Source organism: Lissotriton vulgaris, chromosome 4_1 (genome assembly GCF_964263255.1).
Source record: "Lissotriton vulgaris chromosome 4_1, aLisVul1.2, whole genome shotgun sequence".
Lineage (NCBI taxonomy): Eukaryota > Metazoa > Chordata > Amphibia > Caudata > Salamandridae > Lissotriton > Lissotriton vulgaris.
The window spans coordinates 1,555,617,647-1,555,625,053 of NC_141691.1; the positions used below are offsets into that span (position 1 = coordinate 1,555,617,647).

A 7,407-nucleotide genomic window follows, 5' to 3' on the forward strand; every position below is an offset into this window, starting at 1 on the left:
GTCAGCCTGTCCAGACGGCAACAGTGAGTTTCACTGTGCCCACACCAACACCTCCCACCTCAGCTGCAACACCTAAACCAACTCCAGTCCCCCCAACCTGTGTACCTAGTACAGTCGCTACCATCTTGTGCCCCTCAGTCCTGGATTCTGAGGTGAGAATCACCAGCCCAGTCACAGAGGAACCAGGACCCAGTGGGAGAGGGCACCCTGGGCCAAGGGGTCATTGGAGAGGTATTGTGGGCCATTGAGTGAGGCCACTGGGGTCACTCACACATAGGCTGCCATCAACCACTTCTTGGGAGTCTATCATGAGTCCCAAGGCTTGATGGGCCAGGTACTGACCGAAATCCGGTAGATGAAGCAACTACAGAGGAACTACTGAGACTACAGAACTACAGAGACCTGTCGGTGAGTTGGCACGATATAAAACCCAGATACAAATACAAATACAAATGCATACTCCAGGAGCTGGCCACTCACAGCACCAACATGGGCTCCATAATTGAGTGCTGCAGGACATCAACACAAACATGCTTTTCTACCACCATCTACCTCTACCTGTGGTCCAACTATATTTGATGAATATGGAAGGGTGCTGCACTCAGTTCACATAAATCAATGTGTTAATCCGGTGTGTGTGCTGTACTGGACTAGTGCCTGCAAACTATCTGAAATAAATGTATATGGCCTGGTGTTGTAAGTCACCAGGACTCCAGTACGCACTACTTTAAAACAATTATTTCACGTTAGAACATTCTTTTTATTTTAAACAATCAATGTTGATGCAAATAGTTTTATGAGCTTTGATATCTTACATTACCAAACACAATATATTCGTATCATTGCTTTCACAGAAATGCAAACAAATTCAATAGTTTATACAACATAAATCATAATGATTAATCTACACCCAATGCATTTCGGGGCGAGTGCCCCTTCGTCAGGGGTCTGTGTATAGAAAAAAAGAAGAAAAGAAAGAAAGAAATCTCATTACTCTTGATGCAAGAATGAATCTACAGATTTTGATGCGAAACTAAAATGTTTAAATGGCTCCTTACCACGAGTATGAAGGAATTATATATTCCAATAGAACTTCTTGAATTTGTGTTATCTGAATGAGGGAAAACGATATTTGTCTTATGAAGTACACATATCTATTTGGAAATAGACATCATATGGGCCAAGATATTATGAAACTGTTACCTGAGTAGTTAACTCTGAAAAAATCTGTGAGAAAAATGAAAGACGAGGAAAATATATATAAAAAATGCACATGGAGAGCACTTGACCTTTTATAATTTGCTCAATAATACAGCTCACCTGCGCTGTAGTCCAATATTTTTCGAGAGCCTAAACAAAACATAGATAAACAAAACCACAGTCAAAGACACTTGGTCTAGATTGCGTGTATTCGTAACTATTTCAATGAATTATCCGGCGAGAAGTTACCTGCGAGCCTTGGTTGTTTTGTTGGCGAGACCGCGAGGGTCGCGTCGGCGGTCATTGCATGTCAGGAGGACAAGTTTTCAGGGCAGGGACCGGCGGCTGGGCGTGGGGGGGGCGGAGCACCGAGGGGCTCGGCGAGGGGCGGGAAACGAAAGAGCCTGCCCCCGCGAGTCTTCCCCCCGCTCCAGTTCTTGCCCGGGGCGTCGGGGAATGTTAAGGGGGGCGCGGAGCCCCTGCAGGAGCAACAGGTTACTGCACTAGTGCCTACAGAGGTGGGGGAGGGGGCAGGGCCGGGCGCCCGGTTGTCTGCTGTTGTTATGGACTTCCCTGGGGCTGAAGGGGCGGTTGAAGCTTTTGAGGAAGGGGATCATGTGGAGGACCTGTCCTTGGGGTTGGGCAATGCTGGGGGCTTAGGGTCAAGGGTCGTGGGGCAATGTGATGATGCCCCCATCGACCTGTCCACAAGTTCTAGGGCGCCCACCCCCGCCCCTGTGGGACGGGAGTCGGCTGGGAGGCAGGTGGAGGAGGGGGTGTTCCCTGGGCCTGGATTTCTAGGTGTTGGGGGGGGGGGTGGGCCCCGGGTCCTGCCCTAGGGGGTTGTTTTCCATCCGGGGTGGGGTTTATGGGCTATTGCCCGCCCCCACCACTGCAGATCTGGGGCGCCATGTCCTGGGAAGACAGGAACAGGGAGCAGAGGCTCCTGGATCAAATCCGGGAGGTCAGGTGGGCTGAGGAGACGAGGGCCAGAGTGGGAGCAGTGTGGGGGCCCAAGACGGCTCCAAGACGCAGGACAGAAGCAGCAGAGCAGTCTGCGGCGGTTCTCCCTCCTCCGAGGGCTCGGGCTCCGGCGGCGCGAGTGGAGACTGGCATGCGTGCGCATGGGGGTGTGCAGAAAGGTGTGAAGAGAGCTGTGAAAGAGGTGGAGAGTGCACGGGTGGATCTGGAACCGGTGCTTGAATTGGACTACGGAGTGGAGAGTGATGAGCTTGAAGAAGGGGAGGTGCGGGATGAACGCTGCGGACAACGGCAACATTGGTGTTTTGCAGGCCCCAGCGGTGACGAAGACCAAGGCTGGGACGGCGGTGGTCCAGGTGGCGGTGCCCAGAGGAAGGCCCAGGGAACGGAACACGGCACTCACAGGTGAGGGATCGTGGTGGGCGGCCTGGGATGACGGTCCACGGGGGGGAGGGACGTAAGAGGACTTGCAGGTCAGTGGGAGTTGGCGATGGTTCGGTGCGGGAGGTGGAGAAGCCATCGGGCGGTCCACCTGAGGATGGTGAGAAGGTGGACGGTAAGTCGGTGACGACGGGGGTGCAGACGGACAAAGGGGAGGGTAAAGAGGAGAAAGGAGTGAAGGTGCCGAAGAAGCTACCGTATATGGGTTTGGCAATGCCATTGGGCTCACATCTCTCAGAGAAACTCAGGGCACGGATCTGGAGGCATGAATTTGTGGATGTCTTTAAGCTCCTGCACAGAGAGGTGCAGGCTAAGGAGGGTTCCAAAGAGGAGGAGTGGGAGCTGACGAGGCGCCCTAGGGTGCCAGTGACGATGGAGAACTAGATGTCAGCATTCTTGATTTATGCCAGCATTTCCTGCTGAAAAGTATTTGGACAGGGCGATTGCGCTTTTCAAATATATGGACATCATTCGCAAAGCTCAAATGCAGTTCGGGGGTTTTGCCTGGCTGAGTTATGATGAGGAGTTTAGAGCCAGGGTCAGTGCGAATCCCTAGAAGAGTTGGGGGGAAGTGGATCAGGAACTATGGGTGCAGTGGATGGCGTCCACGCACTCCACTGCGTCCACACACACGGCCAGCGGCTTGCCGGTTGTGTATCGGTCCTTTCCGCCGCGTCCCGCCCAAAGCGGGGCAGGTGGAGGTACAGTGCCCAACACCAGTGTCTCGGGTCAACAGTCCATGCCAGGGGGATATTCCATAGGGGCCTGTTGGAGCTACAATAGGGGGTATTGTTCCAGGTATCACTGTAAGTTCAAGCAAGAGTGCTCGAAATGCGGTGGGAAACATGCCCTTACTCAGTGCCTCACCCTTGCTACTCCCTCTGAACAGTGGAGGAACGCCAAGGGGCGGGGCCACCCTGGACAGAAGGGCGCCTACACCGGTTAGGGTGGAGGTGATGGCCCCGTGGCTCTCGTGCTACCCGGATCAGGAGGCGGCGGCGCGGCTTTTCTGGGGTTTCACTGAGGGTTTTAGAGTGGGCTACCAAGGTCCTAGGGAGCGCCGTTGGGCCGACAATTTGAGATCTGCTAAGGAGTTGCCGAGTGTGGTGTCTGCAAAATTGAGGAAGGAGATTGAGGAAGGAAGGGTGGCTGGCCCGTTTACTGATTGGCCTTTGGATGATCTGGCCTTTGGATGATCTGATCATCCCTCCGTTGCGGATGGTGCAGAAGAAAGAGGAGGGTGAGTTCAGAATGATACATCACCTGTCATGGCCGGAGGGACAGTCTGTGAAAGACTTTATTGCAGAGGAGGATTCTAGAGTGCTATATGCGTCGGTGGACGACGCGATCCGTCCGGTGAGGGTGTGTGGGGCGGGAGCTGAATTGGCGAAATGCGACATCAAGTCAGCCTTCCGTTTACTGCCTATTCACCCGGCGGATTTTTCGCTCTTAGGAATGCAGTTTGGGGGGGGCCATCTATGTGGACAAGGTTTTGCCCATGGGGTGCGCCATCTCCTGCGCTCTTTTCGAGCTGTTCAGCACTTTCCTGCAGTGGGTCCTGGTGCGAGTCAGTGGGTGCCGTGAGGTCACTCACTACTTGGATGATTTCCTCTTCCCGGGGAGGGCGGGTTCCGGGGATTGCGGCAAGGCCCTGTCGCGATTCCAGGGGATGGTCATTCAGTTTGGTGTGCCTCTGGCACTAGAGAAGACGGCTGGTCCCAGCAGCTGCCTGATGTTTCTGGGGATCAAGCTGGACTCGGTGCAGTGGCTGACGCGCCTCCCTGCGGCCAAAGTGGCGGAGATACTGGCATGTTTGGAATGGGCAGTTGGGGAGAAGCGGATTCCTTTGCGGGCGGTTCAGAGACTCCTAGGTTTCCTTAACTTTGCGTGTAGGGTGGCGCGTGCAGGGCGGACGTTCTGTAGGCGGCTCGGCATGGCCATGTCGGGGGCAGTGCTTCCAGATCACAGAGTCAGGATTTCCATGGGGGTAAGGGCCGACTTGCAGACCTGGATTGCATTCCTGCAAGACTTTAATGGTGTGTCCCTGGACTTTGATGAGGAGAGGGTGGTCTGGCAATGCCAAATTTACTCTGATGCGGCTGGGTCAGCAGGGTTTGGTGTTTTCTGGGACGGAAGGTGGTGTGCGGAGAGCTGGCCGGCCTCATGGCTCAAACAGGGGAGGAGCATTGCTTTCTTGGAATTCTTCCCTTTACTGGTGGCGCTGGAGGTGTTGGGGGAGGAATTTCGAAACAGGTCGGTGCTCTTCCATGTGGGCAACATGACGGTGGTGGAGCTGGTGAATCATCAGAGGGCGGGGGACCTGAGAGTGCTGCGACTGTTGCGGAGGTTCATGCTGGCTTGTTTGCGGTTGAATGTGGTGTTTCGAGCAAAGCATGTCCCTGGGGCAAATAATGACATTGCGGATGCTTTGTCTCGTTCGCAGTGGCAGCGGTTTCGGCACCTGGCACCGGGAGCGGATACATGCAAGACCGAGCTGCCTGCCGGCATCTGGGCCTTGGAGGTGTGAGGATGATTGGCCTGGTGGAGGGTTCTGTAGCAGACACCACGAGACAGACGTATCGTTTGGCATGGTCTGAATTTAGTGCTTTCATGGGTTGGAATCCGGATTGTGTCGTGGGGGTTGAGTCTGAGGTGGAACATGGGCTGAGACGGTTTGTGCTGGACTGTATTGATAGGGGTTTGACTGCGGCCACAATTTCTGGTAAATTGGCAGGGATATCCTTTTACTGTGCCTTGTTTTTGGGTTTTGATCCGACTAAGGATGTGATCGTGAGCAGGATGTTGCGGGGTTGGGGTAGGGAATGCAGGAGTGGGGGGGGGAGGGAGGCTGCGGGAAGCGGTTACTTTTGAGTTGTTGGTCCGGCTGGTTGGGGTGTTGCCGGAATGTTGTTACGACCTGGTTGAAGTTGGCCTTTTTCGATTGTGTATGGTGTGGGTGTTTTTCGGGGCGTTCAGGATGTCTGAGTTGCTGGGTACAAGGAGTGTGGCTGGTAGGTTGTTCGAGGAGATTCGAGTGGATGGAGGTCGCTTGGGTATTTGGTTGCGGTGCTCGAAGACTGATCAGCTGGGCAGGGGTAAGTGGGTGTGGCTGAATGAGACAGAGGGAGGGGGAGCATGCCCTGTGGTTGAATAGCGGACTTTCCTGGGGATGGTGAGGGTGGCACGTGGGGACATTTTTTTTGTCATGCATCAGGCCCGAGACTGACGGCGGGCCAATTATTGGCTGTGCTGCGCAAGGCTTTGCGACTATTGGGTATGGATGCGTCTGGTTTCGGGACTCACTCCTTCAGGATTGGGGCTGCAACAGCTGCGGCCCATGTTGGGGTGGTCCTGGGATAGGATTAGGAGGATTGGGCGGTGGAAGTCACGCTGTTGTGAAAGGTATGTGAGGAAATGAGATGGTCCCAGATAGGCTGTTGGTTGATTCATGGTTTGCTGTTCTTGTTTCTAGCATCTTTTTCTTCGTAGGTTGCGTGGGTGGACCGGGCAGTAAGACGGTGACATGGATTGTTGGGCACTCCTTCGTGCATTGGGCGTCCAAATATGCGGAGCAACAGGTTTACGGCCGTAACCTGGGACTGAAAGGACACTTGCACGAGGTATAATGGTGGGGCAAAGGTGGCATGCGATGGGGGGCACTACTGCCCTGGCTCGCGAAGATGATCCCGCAAAAGGGATGCCCTGATTTGTTGATAATACATCTTGGAGAAAATGACTTGGTGCAGCTGTCAGGTTTGGCGCTTTTACAGCTTATGCAACGGAATCTGGAGGTGCTGAAATCTAGGCTTGCAGGGACCTACATTGCCTGGACAGAGTTGGTCCCCAGGAAAGTGTGGAGAGGGGCTATGAAGCATGGGGTGATCGAAAAGGCACGAAGGAAGCTCAACAGGGCAATGAGACTTTACTGTGGTGACAAGGACATCAAAGTGATTGCACACGGAGGGATTCGACTCGAGGAACCTTTAGTTTTTAGGGACGACTGAGTACACTTGTCTCAGCTGGGCAATGCTTATTACATGATGGAGATGAGAGATGTAGTGAGCAAGTTATGGAATGAGGCTATCTGGTGTCGCAGGGAGTGAGTGCGGGTGTGCTTGGTGCAGGCTGACAGACCTGAGAGGAGGGGTGGGGCAGGGAACCGCCCTACAGGGGGTTCCCTGGTTGGCGGTACTTTGAAGGGACAGGGGGGTCAAGAGCAGGCACACCCATCCCTTGGGGGGGAGTTCGAATGGCGGATAGAGGCATGACTGGAAGGACGCAAGGAGTGGGCTGGATGACAAGTGATTGAGGGGCAGGAATAAAGTATGGTATGGAGCCTCTAGGGGTTTGTGATGAGGTGGAACGAGTAAAACGAATGAGAGGAGAGTGTGAGTGGGGGTTTGATGTTATTACCTGTTTATGTTTATTGTTATGTACAGATTACGCAGCCTAGTCTAATACAATGGCCTTTTACGCTGACACTGCGTGGTCTGTTTATTGCGCGATGCCGGGCCCCGGGGGAAGCACAGTCGCAGACTAGTCTTCCCCCGGCGTCATTCGCGCTGGATAGGACAGGCAGGGGAAGGGGAGGAGTTAGGGGGTGGGTATATAGGCGCAGGGGAGGAAGGGAACTTCCTCTTCCTGCGCCTGGCACCATCGGGAGGGAGAAAGAAAGGCCACCCACCCACCCGGCAGTAGGAGGTGTGGTTTTGGGTAGGTCTATAGCGTTGCCAGTTTAGGCCAGAGCTGCTTTAGGCGGTACTTTGAAGGGACAGGGGGGTCAAG

The 7,407-nt window shown here is 54.1% G+C and overlaps 1 long non-coding RNA gene across 1 annotated transcript; it reads right to left on the minus strand.

The window, feature by feature from the left end:
• Window positions 1-831: 831 nt before the first annotated feature.
• LOC147724234 (uncharacterized) lies at window positions 832-1,352 on the minus strand. The gene is made up of 4 exons (XR_015310086.1): window positions 1,321-1,352; window positions 1,204-1,227; window positions 1,059-1,111; window positions 832-948 (listed from the first exon to the last, which is right to left on the minus strand). It is a non-coding gene; the product is annotated as an uncharacterized LOC147724234 (long non-coding RNA).
• Between the last annotated feature and the right edge of the window lie 6,055 nt (window positions 1,353-7,407).